This window comes from Chelonia mydas, chromosome 7 (genome assembly GCF_015237465.2).
Source record: "Chelonia mydas isolate rCheMyd1 chromosome 7, rCheMyd1.pri.v2, whole genome shotgun sequence".
Lineage (NCBI taxonomy): Eukaryota > Metazoa > Chordata > Testudines > Cheloniidae > Chelonia > Chelonia mydas.
This window is the reverse complement of record NC_057853.1, coordinates 14,676,639-14,700,663: the sequence shown is the minus strand read 5'-3', so window position 1 is coordinate 14,700,663 and position 24,025 is coordinate 14,676,639. Positions and strand designations below refer to the sequence as shown.

Genomic DNA, 24,025 nt, shown 5'->3' with positions numbered 1-24,025 from the left:
CCCTTAGTGTTTCACACAACCAATCATGCCTAGATACCATATGATGTGTGCTACCTGTAGGCTTGGCATAGCATGGCTTTGCATCTGCTTGATAATTATTGTTTGCAGTTGGGGTCCTTATGTTGACTCTGCAGAGAGTGTTTTAAGTTTCTTGAGCTACAGAATGGCAGATGTACTGTTCACTCCTGCAGCTTGATTCCATGCCCCCTAACTGTACTGCCCATGGAGAGAGACTGCAGAGAAGAACTCTGTCACACACCAGCATGGCATTTCTGCATAATGACTTCCCCCGCCTAATACAGGGAAACTATCGTAGGGGTTGTTTTTAAAAACTGCTCTCGGCAAACAAAACTCTTTACTGATCTTTTCAAAATAGGTTCAATCCCATGATATGCTAGCTTTCAGCTCCCAGTGACTACAATGGAAGCTGCAGTTACTCAGCAAGATTGGGCTCTTATGTGCCTCACAGTGGATTTTAGAGTGGCTCTGTATGCACATAAATCCTTGTTTGTCAAATGTTTGTGTACCTATTCTTGTTGTTAACTCCATGAAACAAATAGTTGGTGAAAATATAGATAAAGAAGCTAGAAGCTTTGGAAGGGATTTTCAAAAGGTAGTTCAGTGGGGGAGCAGAATTAGGGTAAAATTTAGTCATTTTGAAAATCCCATCAGGTGCCTATATTGGGACCAGCAACAAACAAGTGGAATTTAAGAAGATGATTGAACAAAGGCTAAAAGCCGCTGACCTCTGCACAGGTAACATAGATCAGATATTGTGCTCTATCTTTTGCAGCATTATAGCGACTGTGGATGAATGCCTACAGTCCATTTCCCCATTGCCAGTCTTGGATCACAGAGAAGATTATAGAGTTGTTTGATCAACAAAGGCAGTTAAGAGCAAAAAGGAAGAGAGATGAATCTGCAAAAAGCAATATTCCTGTATGACATGAGAAAGAGAGGGACTCATTAAAGTGGCAAAAAAAGATTGGCTTGAATAACCGTGCACTGATACACAGAACTCCCTGGTAGCACTTGTTGCAAAGAAGACCTATCAAACCATCAAGACTCTTTTCAAAAGTTTTCCTTGTAGGAAAAATACTGTTTCACCAAACTCTTGGGGTAAATATTGCTGATAACTATATAATATGAGCAAAATTAACTCTACATTGGAAGTGAACATGGCAGAAGAGAGATATATGAGAAGCTCCCCCTATGATTGAAGACATTGAGGAAGCTGTACAGACACTGAAAAGCAATAAAGCCCCTGGAGTGGATAATACATAAGCAGAACTAATTAAAAGTGATGGAGACACACTCATCCTGGCATATCATAACATTTTTAATGTGATTAGGGAGTCTGTAAGATGGCCCAAGACTTGGATATAGTCCCTGATGGTTCCTATTCATAAAAAGGAAATTACCATACAATCCTATTGACACACCTTAGCAAAATACTGCCGCGCATCACTCGGAAGAGAATTGTGCCTAAGGGCAAAAACAAGCTGGATTTAGACCCTGCCAAAAGGTATAGAGCAAATATTCAGTCTGTATTTGCTATGTGAGAAAGCACTGGGGAATGATGAGAAAATGGTCCATGGCTTTGTGACTTCTGCTAGGGCGTTTTAACAGCATATGACATAAACCTTTGAGCAATCCTGTGGTTGGCTGGAGTTGGTGAAAATATAATAAGGTTGATACAAAATCTCCAAGGAAGCAGAACTGCTTTGGTTTTTATGGGGCATGAGCAAAGTAGTTGACTAGATGACCTCCTGAGATCCCTTCCAACCCTGATATTCTAGGATTTGACTTGAGGATAGGTGTCAGGCAGGGCTGCATGCTATTATTAACCCTCTTCAACTGATGTTGAAGAAATCTTTAAAAAGTCACGGATGGAAACCTAAAGGAGGGTGTATCCTTAGTGGAGGAAAAATTAGTCATCAGGGCTTCCCTGATGATATTGATCTGACTGGATTGTGGCAAGAAAAAAAAAGTGCAAAAATTGTTTGAAAAATTAGTGGTAGATGCAGAGACTTTTGGTGTAAGGCTATCCCACAAAAAGACAGTGTTGTTTTAGCCATGCTGGTCCCAGCATATGAGAGAGAAGGTGGGTGAGGTTTTATCTTTTATTGGACCGACTTCTGTTGGTGAAAAACCAGATTTTGAAATACGCAGATTGTTTAGCATAAGTAGTTAACCTTGAATGATCCTGTAGGACACGAGTTAACTGTTTATGGTAAACAATCTGTTCCACCTTGTATTTAAGTGTGATGCTCTGACCTGACCTGATCTGAAGAAGAGCTCTGTGGAGCTAAAAAGCTTGTCTTTCACCAGCTGAAGTTGATCCAATAAAAGATCTCATCCACCTTGTCTTTTTAAAGACAATGGTGACATCTCAGGCTGACAAAAAGGCAAAGATATTTCTACCTAAATCTCAGAAGGCATTGAGCACTTCAAATACCTGGGTTGTATAACTACAAGGGATGCTAAACATCACTTAAAGATCTGACATAGAATTGGACTTGTGCCTGCTACTCTAGTGACATATTTGGTGAAGCACAAGGTGTTGCCATGAAGTATAAAATGAAATTGCTGCAGTCTCTTGTCTTCAGTGTCTTGCTATATGCACGCGAGACATGAACACTAAAGAAAGAAGACATTAAGAGCCTTGAACTGAAATGCAATTGCTGAGTGTTAGTTATATGTTACACATGACTAACGCGGAGGTAATTGCTTGAACTTACAGCCTAACTGGAGTGATACCAGACATCAAGATGAGAGAAAGAAAACTTGATTTTGTGGGACATGTGGGTTGAGAGGAAGATTGCTGAAGCAAGTTTTGCAAGGATTGGTGCCAGGGGCAGAGGCAGTGGTGAGTGTGGTTCAGGGGTGTAGCTGACTGGATGGGAATGCAGTGTGGCACACTTCAAGGCTATGTGAAGACCACAAAACATGGAGGAAGATTGCTGGCCAGTAACTCATGTGTTTGCTGTTCATTGTGATGGGACTCTATGGTGTTATACGCTACAGAATTATGTACGTATGTGACTGATTTTCAATGGGACTTGTGCATGTTAATTAGGTGCTTTTGAAAATCCTGCTCCCACTCATCTCACTCTGAGTGGGAGCAGGAGCTGGAGTCACCTTGGAGGTGAATTCCCTCCCTTCAGAATAAGGTGTAAACCCATCCCCTTCCCCTTTTTATTTTTTGCTAGCTATGGTGTTTCCAACCATAATAGAAAAAAATAAGTTTGGAAAAACCGAAGAAAATAAAATGAAACAAGAGATTCCTTCTCTAGTGCAAGTGATGAAGGCAACTAATGCCAATTTTAGACTACCTGTTGGAAGTAGCATAATTCTGCAAGGCACTCAAAAGCTGTAAGAAGGAAGTTTGTTATAAATGCCCAAATGGAAGGAGAGATTCCAGGGGGTGATTTTCAGGAATATTACATTTAAATTTCTCATAAGAAAATAATCTATTATGTGCACAGTCCTAAGAAATCAGAACAAAAAGTATTCAGCTGAAGGCAAAGCCTGCTTAATGTTAGTCCTCTCTTGATTTTCAAAAGTGCATCGTCAAACTTGGAAGGAACTGGCAGATTCATCACTTAAGTCTCCCCCATGAAAACATGGAAACAACATACCTAGAGAACTCTCATTTGAAAATGGATATGCTGGAAGAGAAACCAAGTTAGGAAAACAATTATAGTGAAGACACCACTTGAAATATTCTGTTCAACATAAGTGAGGCCAAGAACTGTCTTCAGTTAGGGCTGAATATGAAACACAGTGAGTGTCTTTTCGCAGGTGGAGAGCATCCTCAACTGAACTTCATTAGGCAGAGGGCAATTGTTAAAATAGATGGAAAGTGGATGGGGAGCCATTCCTGACAGCTGTCAGAAAGCAGAGCTGAGCTCTTCTGTACTACCGCCTATCTTAACCACTGGTTGTCAGTGGTAACTAGGATGGGCTAAGCATTTTGCCAGGTTAGGCCAATATTGTGTGACTTTAAAAAAAAATAAAAACAACCTCACACCTAGGATTTTTCTCAGTAGCTGCATGCTGTATACAGTAGTTCCCCAGCTATCAGATTTGTCTAAAACTTTTTAATTTTGAAAGCCCTGGAGTATTTATTATACAACTGGTGGTCCCAGGGAAGGGAAAACACAAAAATAGGAGTAGGCCTTGTGGATAGTCCAATAGTTTTCAGTCTCTTTCACCATACTTCCACCTTCCCCTCTCAATGTTTTTAATAAATAAATAAATAAAACCATACAGCTGTCCAATGCTCCTGCCACTCCATAATCACAAAGGGCACTTTGCAGGGTTTTCAAGGGAAAGGGGGGGAACTGATCTGATGCATGATAGGTTTAGGTAGGAATGATTTTATTATGGGAAGCAGAGCTGCTCTGCATGGAAGCATCAGTACCCAGGTGCCTAAAAGCTCATGTTTGTGTATCAATAAGCAATTCCAAAACTGGCCTCTGAGCAGGGCTAGCAAACTGTAGTGCAGGGGAAGCATTCCCATTATTACATTGTACTATATAAGGTACCTTGGAGAGACTTAATTTGGGTTCAATGTACTAGTTTGTGTGTGTGTGTCATTTATTGCCCCGTCAGGATGGAATGTGGAAACTGCTCAGATAGTGAATATATTGCCCTATAGTAGTGTCCTGCAGAGTATAAAAGCCCTAATACTAATAAGGGAACAGAGATTGCAATGGTAGGGCCTATATAGGTGTTGGTTATTTTGTGGGAGGAGCAAAAGATCCTGAAATTTAGTTCTGCTACCGGCTGCAAAGATGTCTGAGGTGATAGCACACACAGTAACTGACTGGCCTTGGAAACTATTTAGCTGTGCAAGTGATGTTGTGTGTGTGAGCACTTAAGTCAACAAAAGAGCAGTATATACAAAATGTGTACGAATAGGTTGGTATAATGACAAAGAATTAAAAAAATATTAACTGCTATTGCCAGCTTCCAAGCCACAGGTATTAAAAATTTCCCTCCTAAGAGAAAAAAGAAACCTTTTAATGAAGGGTGCCGTTTATCTTTCATTTGTCCCAGCAAATATAAATTGAAAGGTAAAAACCAAAGCACCTTCACACAGAAAAAGTCACCTGGCACTAATAGGTTTGAGTGTTTGCTGTTAAAGGGTAGACTATTATTGCTAAGAGCTTGAAGAATTTCTGCAACAATAGTTTGTCCTTACAAAAAGTCTCTCTGTATTGCAGCTAAGTCAGTGTATGATTGGGTTAGCAGCTGCATAAATTAAACTTGCCTGGGGGTTAGTCTAACTCATGCAGTCAGTCTTTCAGAAAATTGTCTAAATGCTGCATTAATGAATTGTGGTAACTTATTTATCTTTCCTTTTGTCTGGTACATTCTCAGTATAGCAATCAGTGCTAGAAAACTTGTCCTGGACTGACGAGTACTACATTCATTAAGTTCATTTAGAAGAGACATGTTACATGACACTGCCACATGTGACCAGTGACTTTAAACATCAATTTACTAGGTATAAAATAACTGAATTACTCAATTGTACACTGGAATCTGGAAGATGCACGTTAGCATGGCAAGGAATTTTGCAGAAACAGCTTGCTAAACCTAGATAGGTTTTGTATTATTCAACAGCAACTAGTCATGGCCACTATGCAGTGGCACTGAGATGGCGGGTAACACTGGGGGATCAAAAGTGGGGTGCGTATCAAGGAAAAGATTGGGTATCTTTAAGGCTCTGATACAAAAGCACAGGACCCAGCTGCCATATGGGCTAAGGCAAACTGAATCTGACTAATTTGAAATTGCAATCAAGAAAGTTTAGCAACTCTGGCAGCAGCATCTTTGTCTGCTTACACTTTAAACATACAAGACTGCTTCCCAGGAGTAGACATTCTGCACCAAAAAATTAAAAATTCTGTGCACAATATTTTAAAATTCTGCAAATTTTATCGGTCAAAATAACACTACATAATCACACCAGTTTCAATTATTTTGGTAATTTATTTCAAAATACCTATCAACAAGTATGTCTGTAACAATACAAAAACAGATAAAAATTCCCCCAGGAGTAGCGTGTTCAAGAAACCCTTATGACAACCCACTTCCTGTTTCTCTTCCCCCTTCACACACACACACACACACACACACACAGCCCAGCCCAGCCCAGCCCAGCCCAGCCCAGCCCAGACATCCGCTCCCTTTCTCCCCCAGAGCCGAGGGAGCCAGAGGGAGAAACAACCTGATGCTCTGTCCCAGGCTTGCACAGAGTTTCCTGCCCACAGCCCTCTCCTTCCCTCGGGGCATGCTGGGAACTGCAGCTGTCAGGAACCCTCTAGGTCCCTCTCCCTCCCCATCCCCAGCAGTGCCTTCTATGTGAGAGCTGGGCTCTGGGGGGGGGGGGGGGTCCAGTAGCCCCTAGTGGTGACTAGCAGCACTGCAGCCCATTTCTATGGGGGAAAAGAAATTCTGCATGCACAATGTTAATTTCTGCAAAATTCTTCATTGCGCAGTGGTGCAGAATTTCCCCAGGAGTAAAAACTTTTGGAATTCACAAGGTGTTTTTTGGTCGGGAGGAGGGATCGCAGCACCATGACACAGTGTGAATAGGTGCTAAGTGGTCATTCCCTAGAAATATTGCAAGATTGTTGCCATGTATCTTTTAAGTGACCTTATCTGCAAATTGTAGGCCTGATTCTCTATTCGTTACTTTTCAATAGTTTAACTCCATTGGTTTCAGGTGACTTTTTTGATTTCCATTGGAGTGAGATTGGAATCAATTCTTATCTTTTTAAACAGCTGTTGACATTTTTGGAGAAAAGATAGTGACATGTTGCTAATTAAGACAGCTTTGTTTTGAGTATGCAAAGTCTGCATAGACATCCAAGCAGTGACTTGTTTGTGTAGTTACCAATGGTAGATGCAGAATCACAGGACTTGGGTGCACAGTTTAAAAAAAATCTGAGCCTAAATTTTATACTGCCATAATTAGGCTCCAATCTGGAAGGGATTTCCAAAAGTATGACCTTTACATCTCACAAAAGTCGAAGGGACTCTGAATAGGCAACAATTGGATCAAGGTCTTAAACTATATAAGCAACCAGGATGTTTATGGCTAGTTTATTAAAAGGGCACTTTTTCTAAGTATCATGTTAAAATGGAGTCCTGACTACTCAAAAGATTGTCCAAAAATGCCACAAAAGTATTCTTGTTTAAAAAAGCTTAATATAAAAAGGATTATTAAATATTATTATTAAATATTTCAAACAGGACTGGGGAAAAGAACTGTTCATAAGATTTATATGTATAAGTTTAAGAAAATGTCAAGCTTAAAATAAGGCAAGCGACCGTCATAATTTGTTAAGAGCATACTGTAGCTCTTAAATCTGAATGTGAGCTTCCTAATAAAAGCAAAGGAATAAACAAGAGTGTAAAAAGCATGAATTAATAGGATGAAAACTGTAGGAAGCTTAATCCCAAAAGATGTTTAAGATATAAAAACACCTCTTTCCAAATAATGCCTGCTTTTTAAATTACCGCATTTTATTGTTTTTTCAGACACAGCCCATAAGAATAAAATTAATGTTTCATTTTTGTATGTTTGCAGGAAAAGCTTAAGTGTTCATACTTTTCATACTCTAAAGAAGCTGATTTGCTGTATTTCAAAAAAAACACCTTTAGCAAATTCCATCTGTTATTCCAAAAATACTAGATTCTTTATCTCAACAGAAGAAATGCAAAGATTGCCCTGTTCCTAATATGCATATTAATATTAAATCCAACACCACTTTTGAGTATTTTTTATTGTGGCTGGTTTTTAGCCTTCACATCAGATACAGTACTTTTCATTAAAATCTTGAAGTACATTCACAGGAGACAGATTCTTCTCATTCATACGCTCAGTAGAAGCATAGTGGTAGGTGCTGTGCAGAATTTAGCTACTGTATATTGATGGGCCACCAACTCAAGCATGGAATTGCAACAGTGCCTCTCTGTCGTCTTCCATTTGAAAATATCTGGCAAATTAGCATTAACAAGTCATATTAGAACCATCAAGAATAATAAGTGCTTTCAAACAGTGGGTTGTCAAATTATATGCACTAGTAGTCTGTTTGGTTTTTTCAAAAAAGGAAAGAAAACCCCCCCTCAAATACTCCAAAGCCACGTAAACCTGCAAGGCAAAATACATTTGTATAGTAGTGATATTCCTAAGTTTGAAGCCCAATGTCCTCAGTGGCTATGCACCGGTTACATTCATTTTGATCAATGGTAAAGGAAAAAGATAAGCACTGGGAAAATGTGCATTGTGCTTTTGTTGCCCACAGTCCTATTAGTGTTCTGCTTATGGGAGCCTGATCCTGTTCTCACTGAAATCAATCCTCCCGCTGAACTCACTGGCAAAGGATCAAAGCTATGGTTAATACCCTTATTCCAGGTGATTAGAAAATGAATGGACTAAAATCTCTTGTAAAATTCTCTGCATAAATGAGGTTTTCAAAGAGCCAATAAAATAGTTCTGGTTATTTTGTTCACAGTCTCCTGAGAACTCTTTGGAGACATGAAGGGTGAATTCTCCTCTGAGGAGGAGGGATGCAAATGTCAGAGCCCAATGGGCTGCAATACTCCACCTGAATGGGGAGGAAGATAATTTTTTCTGCATTTGGACCACTCTAGTCCAAACTGAGAGAGGTGATGAGCACCTCAAATTCTCATGGTGCAGCTCCACAGCACAGCTGCTGATTTGGCCCTCTGAAGCCCCAATACCCAACTGGAGACAGTCCTTTAATATGGAAAGTAACGACCATTTACTGCCAGGAATCGAGTATTGCTGTTACACTGTGCAAGACAAAGGGGTGGAGTGCCACCTGCCTGGCTACTGCCTCACTCCCTAACTTACTGAGTACTGTGCCTCAGGCCCTGCCACTCACCACTCAGTCTGGATCTAACTTCAAAACCCACCCTTTTCCTCTCAATTCAAGTGTCTGCTGGGAACAGAGGAGGCTGTAGTGTAGAGCTCTTGGGATGAGCAGGTGAGGCTGTTGTCTTGAGGTCTGGATAGTAAGAATCCGAGGGCAGACATTCCCATGGGAGCTGTAGCTGTGAGTATAAAAATCAAAGGAATGTAGGACTGGAAGGGACTTTGAGAAGTCAACAAATCCAGCCCCCTGCGCTGTGGCAGGACCAAGCAAACTTAGACCATCCCTGATGGATGTTTGTCCAACCTGTTTTTAAAAACTTCCAGTAATGTGGATTAAAAACCTCCCTTGGAACCCTATTCCAGAGTTTAACTACCTTTATATTTAGGAAGTTTTTCCTAATATTGAACCTAAATCTCGCTTGCTGCAGATAAAGCCCATTACTTCTTGTCCTACAGCTTCAGAGGATCTGCAGAACAACTGATCCCTGTCCTTTTTATAATAGTCTTCAAATATGTTAGGGGCTATCAGGTCCCCCGCAGACTTGTTTTCTCAAGACTAAACATGTCCAGTTTTTTAAACCTTTCCTTATAGGTCAGGTGTTCATCATTTTTGTTGTTCTCCTCTGAACTCTTTCCAATTTGTCCTCTTCTTTCTTAAAGTGTGGCTTCCAGAATTGTACACAGTACTCTAGCTGCAGCCTCACCAGTGCTGAGTAGAGCAGGATAATTACCTCCCATGTCTTACATACAACCCTACTGTTAATGTGCCCCAGAATGATGATAGCCTTTTTTGCAACTGCATCACATTCTTGATTCTCAGTAATTTTGTGATCCACTATAACCCTCAGGTCCTTTTCAGCAGTAGTACCACCTAGCCAGTTATTCCCCATTTTTGTAGTTGTGCATTTGATTTTTCCTTCCTAAGTGAAGTATTTAGCATTTATCTTTACTGTATTTCATCTTGTTGAATTCAGATCAATTTGTCAAGGTCATTTTGAATTCTAATCCTGCCCTCCAAATTGCTTGCAACCCCTCCCAGCTGGGTGTCAACTGCAAGTTTTATAAACATACTGTGTACTCCATTACGCAAGTCATTAATGAAAATATTGACTAGTACCCGACCCAGGACTGATCCCTGAGGGATGCCACTAGATATGCCCTCCCAGTTTGACATCAAATGATTGATAACTACTCTGAGTACAGTCTTTTACCCACTTTATATTAATTTCATCTAGGCCACAATTCCCTAGCTTGCTTATGAGAATGTTATGTGGGACTGTGTGAAAAGCCTTACTAAAATCAAGATATTATATCCACTGCTTCCCCCAGATCCACTAAGCCAGTAACCCAGTCATCTTGCTTGTATTTTACAATTTCATTACTCCTTATTTAGGGCACAGTCCCTCTTCTAGGGAGTAAATTTCTCCAAGTCTGACATGTTGGAACCTACACTTTGCTCATTAAGAAATGGTCCTGTGTGCTCATGTCAAGACAATGCTGGTATCTAGGTTTAAACAGGTCTCGCCCCTTTCTCTAGCCATTACTACACCTGCAGATCTGCACTAAGGAATATAGCCCAAAGTTGCTGCAGCTGATGATGCAGAGCAACATGCTGCAGAAGGATGGAAGTGATTCAGTTTGTGGACTTGGCATACTTTCTATTCATTCAGACTCTTCTGCATGGTTGAAATACCCTGAACAATTTAATCCTCCCCCTTCTGCTTTGTGTATTCATATATCATGTGCAAGGTGGAACCATTAACACTAGACTTGTTCCCTTTACTCAATAACACTTGCTTTGCTCGTTGTGTAAAAAAGGAGGCAGGAGCACTGTTTGCAGAGAGCTACTGCTCTGAGTCTTATTGACTGCACAGCTGAGGTCTTGTTGTCCCCGCTATGCTGTAGTTACAACGGAGGATGAGATTTCTTTTACTCTGCACTAGCATCTGCAAAGTCCTAACCAGCAAAACTCTTCTGGGTGATAAACTGTCTGATTGCATCCACCTGGCTTCCGAATTGAATTTTTTTCCTTACTCCAGGTTTTCCATTTTCTTTGTTGATAAGATTCATTGAAGATTGAACAGAAAGATGGTCTGGTGGTTAAGGTGCTGAGTTGGGACTCTGAACAGTGGAGTTCAAGTTCCAACTTTTCCACAGACTTCCCATGGGGTCTGCAAATCACTTCATTTTTCCAAGCCTCAGTTTTCCATCCATAAAATGTGGATATAATATTGCCTCATCTGTTATCTTTGTGTATTCTTTCCTGTAAGTGGCTATGTGCAGAGGTCCCAGGCAAGTCAACGAGGCTTTGGGTGGGTGCAGCGCTCTGCTTACATGTTGTTCAGTGGAAGATCAGTTAAGCCCTGCAAATCTGCAGATATTCACGGATTATGTTTGCATATTGCACATCACATATCCGCGCAGGGCTCTAAAGATTAGAGGCTTACACACTTATCTCAGAGAGGCAAGGTCTGCCTCTTAAGGAGTCTGTACAGTTCCTAACATAGTGCGGCGTAATTTCAGTTGCGGTTTCAAGGTACTACTGTTAGAAAAATATAATTATATTATAGTGGTTGCCACCTTAAAAACGTGATGATGAATAGATCCTAGTGGAGAGGATGACAAGGATAAGAACCATAGTCAGTAGTTTAACTGTGACTCCTGTTCCCTGAGCCAGCAGGGGCTGGTGGTGCTGCAAACTCCCCAACCGCTGGCCCCTGCTGGAGGGCAGCAATGATAGGGGGGTGGGGGGAAATACCAGGGGAAGGGAAGAAGAGACTTCCCAAAGTCACTGAGTTTGACTTGCTCTCATCCATCCCTCCTCACAGTCTACCCAGGCAGGAGCTGGGTGAAACTGCTTGACTTATTTTCACTGGAAAGAAGAAAACAAAGCCCACATTTTGCAGAAAGTCATCTAAATTTGGACTTTTGTGACAAGTTATTCTCAACAGTCCCAGTAGAGAAAGCAGCTAGGCACTGTCTTCTACCAAACAGAATATCCCAAAATGACTTTAGGGTGCATTATGCCTCTATGTGTTTATCTATTTCATGCAAGGCTGGTCATGGAGATTTGAATGTAAGATTACTGGGTTTTGAATGGTAGCCTAGACAGCTCATTACCTGAAAGGATGCACAAAGAGGATCAGTGGCCTCCAAAAAAAAAAAAAAAAAAAAAAAAAAAAAAAAGGAGAACTAGGGAGCTGGGAGGGAGTGCTGGAAAAGAATGTCATGACCTTGCCTAGTTTATCTGATGAGTGATAGTTTTACTGGTAGAAATAGTAATAAAAATATGGTAGATGTGAGAAATGCCTTCAACAACAGAAAAATGTGTGTGCCTGAACTGCACATGCATTTCATTAAGCCAGAGACAAGAGCTTTTCCCTCTCTTTCCCCCTCTGGTTCCCTGCCAGTGTGATTATTTTGCTTCCAACACAGCTCTAGCGGAGGCTTCATTTTGTGACTTATCTGGGTTCCCCATCTGCTTGGGCAGACCCAGTCTGTAGGTGGTTAGTACCACACTGAGTTGTATCCAGGAAATCTTTGCTAGAAAAAGTTGCCAAAAAAATAAAAATCAATGAGCCAGTTTCTAAGTGTGAATTTATAAGATTGACATCATAATGGCAATGGCTATAGGAAGCACATAAGCTTTGTGATAATAACAAGCAAACAGTTCATTTACTTTTATAGCCTAGATTCTGTACCAACAAACAAGTAAAAAAGGAGGGACAGAGCCTTGTTGTTGTTGTATCGCACTTTTTGGTAATTTTATTTATTTTTCTTTATAGGGCTGTACTAAAATAATTACTTTAATTACCACAGAGATTAAACATTAAATAAAGTCAAAAGCTTTACTTTTACAGTATATCTCTTTCTGTGCAACTTATGTATTAACATATTGCAGGGGGTGCATCCTGCATTCGTACTGACTTCACTGGCAATTGTGTGCATGCAAGGAATACAGGATCAGGTCCCATATTACATAGTGTTTTGTTATAGATGTAGGTTAATAAAACAGCGTATTGAATTGGCTGGTATGGAGGCTTTTGACGGCTCATTCAATAGTGTGAACACACCCAAAAGAAAATAAATAGATGAATCATGGTAGGTGCTTAAAGATCCAATATATAAGCTGTTAACACCAAGCCACAGGATTTGGAACCTAACCAAGTCAAGGTAGCCTAGAAGCAATTCCATTAAGCAGCCTCTGATTTGTTTTTGTTGCTAGACTGAATTAAAGTTTAGTTGATATTAGTGAAAATAACTTCTCGTCAAGTTAATGGGTACCATAGTTTCACTTCCTATTTTACTAGTGTCTTAGGACACTTCTCTTCTGAATAGTTTTCTACATGTAGTTTTCTGCATAAGCTTTTTTTCCCCTGGAGAACCTCCTGGTTCTTCTTTCACTGTTGGTAATATAACACTTTAAACTAAACACAGTACCTTACTTAAAAAGAGTGGTGGTTAGGTGGTTTTTTTTTTTTTTTTTGAGATTTCCCATCACTATTTAATTCCACCAATAATTTAACTGGTATCGTGTGTGTGTGGGGCGGGGGGAATGGCTGGTAACATACAGTTGTCATTTAAAAGATTAAAGTCCATCTCAACTGAAAACTGAGAAAACATCAAGCAAATATTTATCATACTGCATCTCTAGTAGCACCCAAAATTTGCAAAGCAATGTGTTTTCCATACCGAAAAGAAAGCATGATCCTTGTTCTGAGTAGTTCATAATCTGAAGACAGACCTACAGAGAGTAGGGGAATTTGTATATCATATTACATACACACACATGCGCGTGCGCACACACTTAAAGAGGACATAGAAACTATTCCCAAATTTTGCTCCTCAGGTTTGTCATTTTCAAGTCAGCAAGTTTCCCATAAATATAATTGCTTATTTAAAATTCTGAGAAATATATAGGATGAGCAATAATTGTTGGAATTGACAGAAATAGCAATTTATACTTTGCAGTAAAGATTTTAAACTGTTGATGCTTTTTTTTTATTAAACTCAGAATGTAAAGACTTCACCTAATTGATACGATTTATCCAGACATTGAAATGTTTTGTATATAAATGTATTTGTCCACTAATTTATAAAGACCGTTTGTCTGAGTGCACAAGGTATCTTGTACTGTAATGAAGTTGTTTTAAGGCGTTACGTCATCGTTTCTTGGCAAACTTTTTTTTCTGGTTCTTGAAAATAGTTCACTTAGCAGCTTTGTTTACCCACAGGGGAAATCAGGATCTACAACTACCTTCTGCAATTCATAGCAATATCTAGGATTAGTAGGATGGCAGGTTTTTTAAATGTCAATACTTAATCAGTTTCTAATTAGTGATCATTTATAATTTAAATTTGATGAAGCGCCTATCAGAATAAATAATCTTCATACTAATATGTGCATTAGCAAGGTGTGCATTTACTAGGTATTTTTGGTGTTGCTTAATAAAGTGATCCATAAAAAAACTCACACAAAATATAGGAATTATTACATCTGTGATAGACTACATGTACTGTCAACGACATTTGACAGCTTTGATGTATACTTTCTATAATAAAAAAAATCTAAAATCCTGCATTCTGGACAACCACAACTATTCTATCTGCAAATACAAAACAAAAGTTACAAGAAATACCGATTTATAAGCTTTCTGCTTCCTGTTTAACAAAGTGCTTTTATGCTAGTTTAATTTCTTAGGCCCTGATCCTGCAGTGTGTTGCTGACAAGTGAATCTGTGAACCTTCTTGGAAACCTAGTGCAGGAGTTAAACTGAACCAGAGCTCTGGGATCCAATCCAGTTCCCTCTGAAATCAATGGGAGTCTTTTCACGGTCTTCCCTGGGTGCTGGATTAGGACCTTAAGCTTATAAGTAGGAAGACTTTATAGGGCAAATTCTGCTTTGCCGAATACCCTATGAAACTCCACTGACCTCAGTGGGGCTTCTTGAAGTGAAAGTCAGTGGCGAATTGCACCTCATGTCAACTTTTCATGAAAGCAAAACAAACTGCAAAGATTGCATCGGAACTTGCTTAATGATTTTGAAGTTCAGTTGACTGTAAGACCATTGCTTGAATGCAAGGAACATAAGCTGAGCAGATCTCCAGTATGGTGGAGAAACCATGTAAACATTTTATTTAGATTAAGCAAGACCATTTCCCCCATTAATTGTTTTAAAACTTATCTCACAAAGTGGGATTAGTGGCCCCATTTGAAGTATTGCAGTCAGAGGGACAGATCTGTTATACAGATGGAGATCCAAGCTAACATCGACATCTTCTGGTGGGATAACATAGGCCATATCTTAGAGTGCCTATGGTGGTGGTGTGAGCAGTTTCCCAATTTGATTATTAGGGGGATGGGTGGGGGGCAGCTCTTTCACCATCAGACTTTTGCAGGGACCAGATGTACCTGCGTCAACTTTGCATCAGACATGCCAAACCCAAAGGGAAAAAAAAAAAAAAAAGGCAGAAATTGGGCTTGTTTTTGGCTTAATTGGCTTGAGAGTTGCTTGTTGGCTAGTAGCAGCTTCTTTTTTTTGATTGGCTCCTGGAAAGCAGGGACAAGGGGGAGTGGAGAGAGTCAGGGGTGCACAGCAGGCCCATCACAGTCCCAGACTGCACGCCGTGGCGGGGACTTAGTCGGAGTGCTGGGGTTCTTAGGGATTGGCTTGAAACGGGATTAGCTTGATTTCTGGTTTATAGTGAAAGTCGGGGTGCTTATTTACCACATGAAAGTTGGCATCTGTGCTTTGCATTTGTCATAGCAAAAACCCATGAACATGAGCAGTATGGGGAAAGGGAACATACACAGTTTCTAGGAAACCCAGAAACTGTGTATCTGGGACAGAATTGGTGATACGTGCATAAAACTGCTCTGCATTGGTCTACCAAGATGTCCAACCGCTACAACAAAAACTCTTCATTAACCCTATAAAATACCATGGAAATACTGAACATCAAGAGAACCGGACATGTGGAAATATGCATGAGACACAGCTATTTAAAAAGTCACTTGAGCCAAATTCAGCCCTCGTGAAACTCCAGCTTCTTCACTCTTTGAATTGAATAGAGCTTCCTCAGGGATGAATTTGGCCGACTTAGCTCATATTCTTGAATATGCAGCATAAAGGTAGGGAGAGTCCAGCTTTGGAGTCAGTCATATTTCGATCTCTGAAAACTATATACTTAGTTCTAAACTTCCTGCTATAATACACAGATAAATATTAGCTTATGGCACTTCTTAAGCAGTCATGTAACAATCCACAAAACAAGTAATGTGGAAGAGATTACTAATCACAAGGAACCCTATTCTGTTAAACTACACAAGCACAACTTCCAGTTGAAGCCTTTTGGAAGTTGCAGCCATGTAACGAACACAATTTGGACCAGCACTTTTGGAAGTGAAAGTTTTAGGTTATTCTGATTTTTTTTTTTTTTTTTTTTTTTTACATATAATCAAAAAATTATGCTTAGAAAAGCCCCTATTTTGTCACTTTCATGCACTTTCAGTTTCAGTACAGCAACTGACTTGGGATCTCCAGCTTCCCTGTAGAAACAGCAATTTCTCTCCAGGTCTCTAATCAAAGGTGACAGCCATATAAATTGATGTATTCACAGGAGTTTATTAAATTAAATATCTGGAAATGAGATGCTAACAATTCCTAAATAAAACCCGTGAGTCTTTTTTCCCTTTGGTATTAAACTTTGTGAGGCAGCAGAGAAAGTATCAAACTATGCTATCATAAAAAGAATGATGGTTGGCATTTTAGAAAAGTGAGTTATGTATCAAGGTTATTGTACAAAATAAAGGCAAGAATATCTCTACGGCACTTTCATAACTCCTATACAGTTTGAAGCCATTACATCTCAAAACAATGTCCTGCTAAACATTTAAGACCAGTATTTAAAGGAAAGGCAAAGTAATTTTAAACTTTATATCTACCTTCTAGATCAAGTATATTTTGCCTGTCTTGAGACTGTGTGCTCTAAATAAAGTTTGGTCTCTGTTCTCTTGCCACTTAAGTCAATAGCAAGATCTAGACCAAAGGTCTGGTGTGCATCATCAAAAGAAAACTGCACCACCGAATTTGGACAAATGAAATTTTCCACTGAGAACTTGCAAATTACAAGTTAAAGTTACCCAAGGTATATTGAGCATTTTATGGTAGGATTTTAAAGAGCATTTGGCATAACTCTGCTCCTACTAATGTCAATGAACGCCTATTGACTCCAATAGGAGCAAAGTTAGGTCAACAGTGACCGGTTCTGAAAATCTCACCCAGTGTATTGAGAGAAGCCATCGAACTTCACAAAAGGCCAATGTAAACATATTTGTAGTAAAGTGATTGTTGTTAAAAAGCAATGAATAAGAAAATGTAGTTTAATTTTTTTTGTTTAGGTATAGCTTAAGAAAAGGTATGCTCCATTACTGACTGACTGCTTTCAATATATTAAAAGATAACAGCTCAGTCAGTTATAACCACAAAGAATACAAGACAAAGTTAATGTCTTTCAAAATCAGATGTTCATTGGTCTATTTTGCATTAAAAATTAGTCTCTTAATTCTCTTATTAGCTTTTCAGAATAGGAGACCAATCTTTTGGGAAGCACAACACTTATTAGTATTGTGATATGACAATATTGGTTTAATGTAGATTAGGGGTTTTGTTTTCTTACTGCCATGCGTTTTCCCCCTATTTTGTTGCAATTTGCTAGGTGTTGAGACTATAGGCTTGTTTACATTTGAAATGCTACAGCAGGTTCTCCCCTTGGCACAGGCAATCCACTTCTATGAGAGGCAGTAGCTTGTTTGATGCAACTTCTGTTGACCTCGCACTGTCTATACGGAAGTCAGCTTAACTATTTCATTCATAGGTGTGGATTTTTCACAGCCCTAAGCAATGTAACTGGGTCACCCTAACTTTTTAGTGTAGGCCAGGCCTAAGCCACTTGTAGGAACACTTTTCTTAGCTACAACTCCTGTGTTTACTTTTTCCTAAAGGCATATTTATTTAGGAGATTTATTCTGTGTCAAGTCACAAAAGATCTAATGGTGGAATTTCCTTCAATAAGTGTTTTTCTGCCTCTTTTCTTTATAAATCAAAGCAAACACTAATATTTTGTTAACACAGAGTGTACATCTATGCAGAGAAGTATGAACAAAACATTAAAAACCCAAAGTGTGACAGACAAGGTCTGCAAGATATATTATGGTATAGAAACAAGCTCAATATTCTTTATAGATGCCATGGTATTTAATGGCCTCATTCTGCTAATTGCTTGGCACCTTCTTTGTGACACTCACTCAGCACCTTGCAGAATGAGGCTTTTAATTAGGTGAAGATGCACGATTAGCATTTGAAATACAGGAGTGCTGTGAATTAATATTATGGAAACAGATAAAAAGGGGAAATGAATTACATGCTTCTAGAAACTTTACATAGATTTTCTTCAGTTCTATGCCTACAAAATGTCTGCCAGAAAACAAAACAAAAAAACCAACCTTTAGCTTGGAAGAATGAAGTATCACACATGTATTGTTCGTGTAACTATGGTAACCTACAAATGCCACCAGTGTTTCTATTTCATACACAAATGAGGGGACAGCTGTGGAGACCACATGTCTGCCAATAGAATAATATATGTGAACTGGGATAGCTTGGGTCAGAAAATTATAACTCACTTATATTAATCAGGGCTTCAAAGAACAGACAGCTCTTTAGTTATAAGATACACATCATAATAAAAGTCAGAGTAAGAATAGTTTTTAATTCTTGAAGGACGATTGTTCAGTAAACATTTCCAATTTTTTTGCAATTTGCTTGATACTGTATTTGTTTGAATAATGCTGTAAAATGCAATGTTTTCTTGTAAATATCACTTGATTTCAACCCTGCCCCCCTTTGGTTTAATCTCTTCCTGATGCCCTAGTCCAATCCTGTAGTCCTTACCTAGTTGGCACCCAATCCAAATCCCACTGTGGTCAAAGGAAGTATTTTTCCATTGACTTTAATGAGCTTTGTATTAGGTCCATAACGGCGAGTTTTGCCTGAGTAAGTACCCCATGGAATGCTGAAATATTGTGGTTGACATCTGTCATGATATTGATGAATAAAAACTTGGGGGGGAGGAGCTTGTTTTACTTGTTAATATCATGCAAATAAACTAGAGGCCCAGAAGTAACCTTTGGTACATTAGAAACAATCTTACCATGACCTTTGTTACAAAGGTCGCCATTTGCAACAGTGGGCATTTTAAAATAGAATTAAAATCTGTTTAAATAAGTTTGGAGGTGGCATCATCCTTGATTGTCACAAAAATTAACAGCAAAGTCATAGCAATAAAAATATTTTAATGAATTATGCAAGCTGTAGTTTTAAATGTTGTACCTGAGTTATGATTCATGCAAGGCGTTTTACTAGTTTCCCCTAAAAGTCAAGAGCTTCCAAATGTTGCCTTCATTGACAGGTGCAGTATGCTGCTATAATGATGTACTGAGAAAGCATAACACAAGAAATATAATTAAGGAGAAGTTTTCCTTGGTCTCCAAAGTGCCCTGATATTGCATCAAATGAAAACAACGAGGTTAGTCCATTACTTTAGTGAATGCTGCTTTGAGTGCAGGAAAACAGAACATGTATGTGCCCTTGAAATAATTCTGCTAGCAATTGCTTGCATGTATAAACCTCTGATAATTAAATATTAATCAAAGCTCTGTTCTTGAGTTAAATGCTTGTACTGTATCCATGAGCTGGAATAAGATGCCCAGACTAAACACTTTTTTTAAAAGCAGATCTTGCTACCAAAGATCTTGCTAAATATCTCAAAAGCAATCATCTGAATTAAAAAACAAACAAACAAAACCATAATCTGTCTGCTTTCCATGTGAACTTGCTACCTTATTGCAGAAAGTCTTCCACAATTCATGTTTCCTAATTTTTTAGACTGATTAAAGTAGATCACTGTATATGCCATGGAATGTGCAACATAGCTATTTCCCTTTCTAAAGAATATAATCTCAGTGATTGGTACAAGCAGTCTTTTAGTTTCATCACTGAAACTTATCCTTTTAAAGTTCAATAAAGTTATTAGGATATGTACATTTTATAAGGATGGTATAAAGGTCTATTCAGATAAATTTTGAACTGTGAAAGCAAATATTTTCTTTAAATGGCAATTCCATGATATTTTCAGCTCTTGGAAAAAAAATCTCAAGCTTCAGAATGTAAACTGAACACCCACAGTAGGGGATGAGGAATGAATCTCTTCCTTTCAGGGTATGGTACTATATATGCATGCAGCATTATGGAAGGAAGGGGGCGTCAACTTCTTCTGGAGCATCAGATATTTACCACTACCAAAAGCAATATACCAGATTACATAGGCCAATAGTCTCATCAGGTATAACAAATCCTATTTCATTATCTGGAATGCTTCCCCCCCATGAAATCATTTGTTTTTCTCTGTCCAAATGTATCTTTCTTAACTTTTTTTAATTCCAATTTATAGGACTTGAAGTAAAATATTTTATTTAAATAAAACACTTAAGATAACAATGAGATCTCATCTGATGTAAGGCTTTGGTCATTTTAAATGTCTCCAGGATTATTTCATGTGCACCTAAATTACTTACTTTACAATAAAAGGTTTATAGTCTCATTTAGAAATGTTCATAAGGAAAAAGGACAAACATTCACAGAAGAGCTTTAATACTAGGATTTGTGACTTGGCAAATACTGTGCCGCTTTAAGGCGAAAATGATAACTGCTTGATTGGGTGATCTGTCTATTATCTTTCAACTATAACATTTTTTTATTTGTTTGATTTTACATTTTTCCCTATTGCCTAGTGGGAAAAAATGCACTGAACCAGCACTAAATAACTTAAGGAAACATCTAAAATAGCAGACTAACATCTGTTGTATTCCTCCTCATAACATCCAACACTTTAATACAATGCATGCTCTCTTTCTTTCTCTCTCTCTCTCTCCTCTCTTTAGATGCCTCCTTCCATGAGGTTTTAGAAGGCAGGGGTTAACCCCTTTCAGTGAATGGGCCCTTTTACTCTTGAGAGCAGCCTGAAACTCCAACAAAAGGAGAGGCAACTGGTTCTTGGCATGTTAGTAGGTATATTCACCCAGACTCACGTGCAGCTCATGCTGCAAGCCCTTTGTCCTACTGGGCTTCACAATGTTGGGAGGTGAACAGTGCACAGGGTGCTGTCTATCAAGCTAATACTGGAGAAGACAAGTCCTTGGTTTGTGGCCATTTGAATCAGTTATTGATTTTCAGCATCCTGCATTGTTACATTAAGCCACAATGATGTGGAATGGGAATGATTGTGATACTGCTATATTTTAAATCTTAGCCTTGCATATTAAAAAAAAAAAAAAATTAGGGCAGATTCTCAGCTGGTGCAAATCTACATACACCATTGGATTCAATTTACACCAGTTCAGGATCTGGCCCTAAATTATTTGAGCCCAGTGAGATTTAGTGCATTTTCTTCTGCTGAGTTTGTGATGTGTAATATTAGAAAGTTGTACAAATGGGCAAAATTGTGTCACTTGAAGCATTTTTTAAAATATAATGGTACAGAAAAAAAATCTATATATAGGAGTAAACAGCTACTGCTGAAATTGCAAATCATACTCTCCTCCCTACCTCTACCATCCATCTCATCCACACACACTTTTAAATATTACCAAAACAAGTGAATACAGGTATGGAGCAGTCATGACTACAATATTTCATTGCAAACAACAATCAAAGAATTTGGCTTTCAGATAAAAGTGACAGCTATTCATACAATTCCCAAACAGAAAAACTTACACTGAGCCTTTATTCCATTTTCTGAAGGTCTATTGTTAAACTGAAGACTCCTTGTCTTTTCAAATTCCTTCATGTGAATGGAAGAGGCAAGACATCTGCCAGGATACACTCACATTTGCATGCAAATCAGAGATTTGGAGACACACACACATGCCCCTGCTAGACAATCAGCACCAGTTTCACTCTATACATAAAGTGATCAAACTTCATTCCTCTACTTTTTCCATACATGACTTGCTGTCAGTTTTATTTCAGTAGTTTACCAGTGAGATAAATGCACTAGACAAGTACATGACATAGGAGGAGGAAACTAGGAAAAGTGATTAAATAAAACAAAAGCAAAACTGAAGTAGCCTAGAGGAAAGCAAAGTGCCTTAAAAATGATTTGGGGGGACACCAAAAGCCTATCTGAATGGCAGGCAACATTCCTTAAAAACCATCTTATCCATTTTCTTGTTTACCCTTGTGGGTTTGAAATTTACAAACAGACCCCCCCCCCCCCCAAACCCTGGATTATCCTAATGCTCTATGAAATCACTATTCATGCAGTAATCTTACTACCCTTTATAACTTTCTTGGTGGTGAGAAACTATACCTTGGCCATGTACAGGGCAGACTTGGCAGTAGCCAGCTTTTCACTGGAGGGCTCTAGCTTCTATAAAGGACAGGAACCTCGAGGCTGAATCCCTAACCAGAAAAGCTGGCTGACTGGGATTTCCTTAGAGGAGAGGGAACTCCTTGCTCCTGCTGTCACCATCCTCCCTCCCCCCCTATCCCACATCCCTCCCAACACAAAGGACACTGCCTGGCAAACTTTCCTCACTTTGTCTGCCTGGCACAGAGTTGGTAGCAGCAGGAACTCCCTGCTGGTCCCCTAGCAGGATGGAGCGAAGCGGAGATCGCTTGGAACCACCACACCTATTAGCACGTGTGGAGATCACAACCTGTGTGTGTGTGTGTAAGGGAGGGGGGAGGGTGATGGGGGAGGGGACGTTTATTATAGTCCCATTATGAATCTTAACCCTTTGCCGGCTGCGTCAGCCTGGGCTGGGGCTCCCCTCCGCCGGGAGGCTGCTTTAACGTAGCCTCAAGGTTTTCAGGGCGATTTTGCTCGACCTTTACAGACAAAGGCGGGCCCTGCGATTGTCCCCGGCGTGGCCCCTTAACCCCCGCAGTTCAGCACTGGCAGCCCCCACTGCTGGATGCCTGCCCTCCCCCCCCCCCGCAGCTCCAAGTGCGCCTGCCCTCCCCAGCCAAGGAGGAAACACTTACCCAGCGGGTGCGAGGCGGCGGATGCTAAGCCCCGACTCCTGCCCCTAGCCGCACGCTGGGACGCGGAAGGACGGGAGCAGGCTGGCTGCCCATCCACCAGCTGCTGCCCCTGGGCAGAAGATGCCCCGTTCACGGAAAGGGGACGGGGGGACGTGGCTGGGATTGTTTTTGGGTCAGGGTCCAGTCCCCTCCCCCCCACCGGGGGGTGGGGAAAAGCGCGATACAATTTGTAGAAGAAAAAAACTCAAAGTCTCGGCCAAGCCCTAAGCGCTGCTGGCTGCGGTGTCCGCTCCACACCCCACTGCTCAGCCAGCCAGTCCCTCGGTCGTCGTCGTCTTCTTCCTCCTCCTCCTCTTCTCCGCTGCCGCCTTCCCTCCTCCTCCTCCTCCGCTGGGCTTTGTGCTGCCTGCAGCCAGCGTGCACCTGGTGTAAGCAAAGCAGGTCAGCTGATGGGCCGGCTCCTGATTGGCTGCCCCCCCTTTCCACCCCCTCCATCCCTCCCTCGGAGACCCAAGCCGGGCACCATCTGTAGGGGCTGGGAACAAAGGCGGGGAGCGTGCGCGGCTGGGCCGTGGGGCCCGCCAGGCAGGGCGCTCCCCGCTGCTGCTGTGGCAGCATCTCCCCCCTTCCCCCCGGCTTGTTTTGTCGTTGGGGCGCTGCTGCTCTGTGGTGCAGGAGGACAATGCGAGCCGGTGCATGGGCAGCACAAAGGGGCCAGGGCTGGCGCTGCGCAGCGGAGCGGTACGCTTAGCGGAGAGGGGGTCACATTTTTGCAAAGGAGAAATCCTGTGGGGAGCTCGGGGTGCGGTGCATTGGGTGTTGTCGCGGGCGGCCCAGGGCATGGCTGCAAAGCAGAGTCATCTCTCTCAGGAGTGGGGCTGCTGCTGCTGAGCTGGCATCTGGGCAAAGGCCCCAGGATTCAGGGCTCCCCAACGCTTTGGTGTCTGAAGAGGGCTGTGTTTGTCCCCCTCTCCCCCACGGTCACACTCATGCCAGGAGCGGG

The 24,025-nt window shown here is 40.5% G+C and overlaps 1 protein-coding gene across 1 annotated transcript in view; it reads right to left on the bottom strand.

The window, feature by feature from the left end:
- Positions 1-23,627, bottom strand: part of LRRN1 (leucine rich repeat neuronal 1) — a 40,843-nt gene extending 17,216 nt beyond the window's left edge. The window contains exon 1 of the mRNA XM_037905478.2: positions 23,023-23,627. The gene's annotated coding sequence lies outside the window, so the exon portion shown is untranslated. The remainder of the gene's footprint in view (positions 1-23,022) is intronic.
- Between the last annotated feature and the right edge of the window lie 398 nt (positions 23,628-24,025).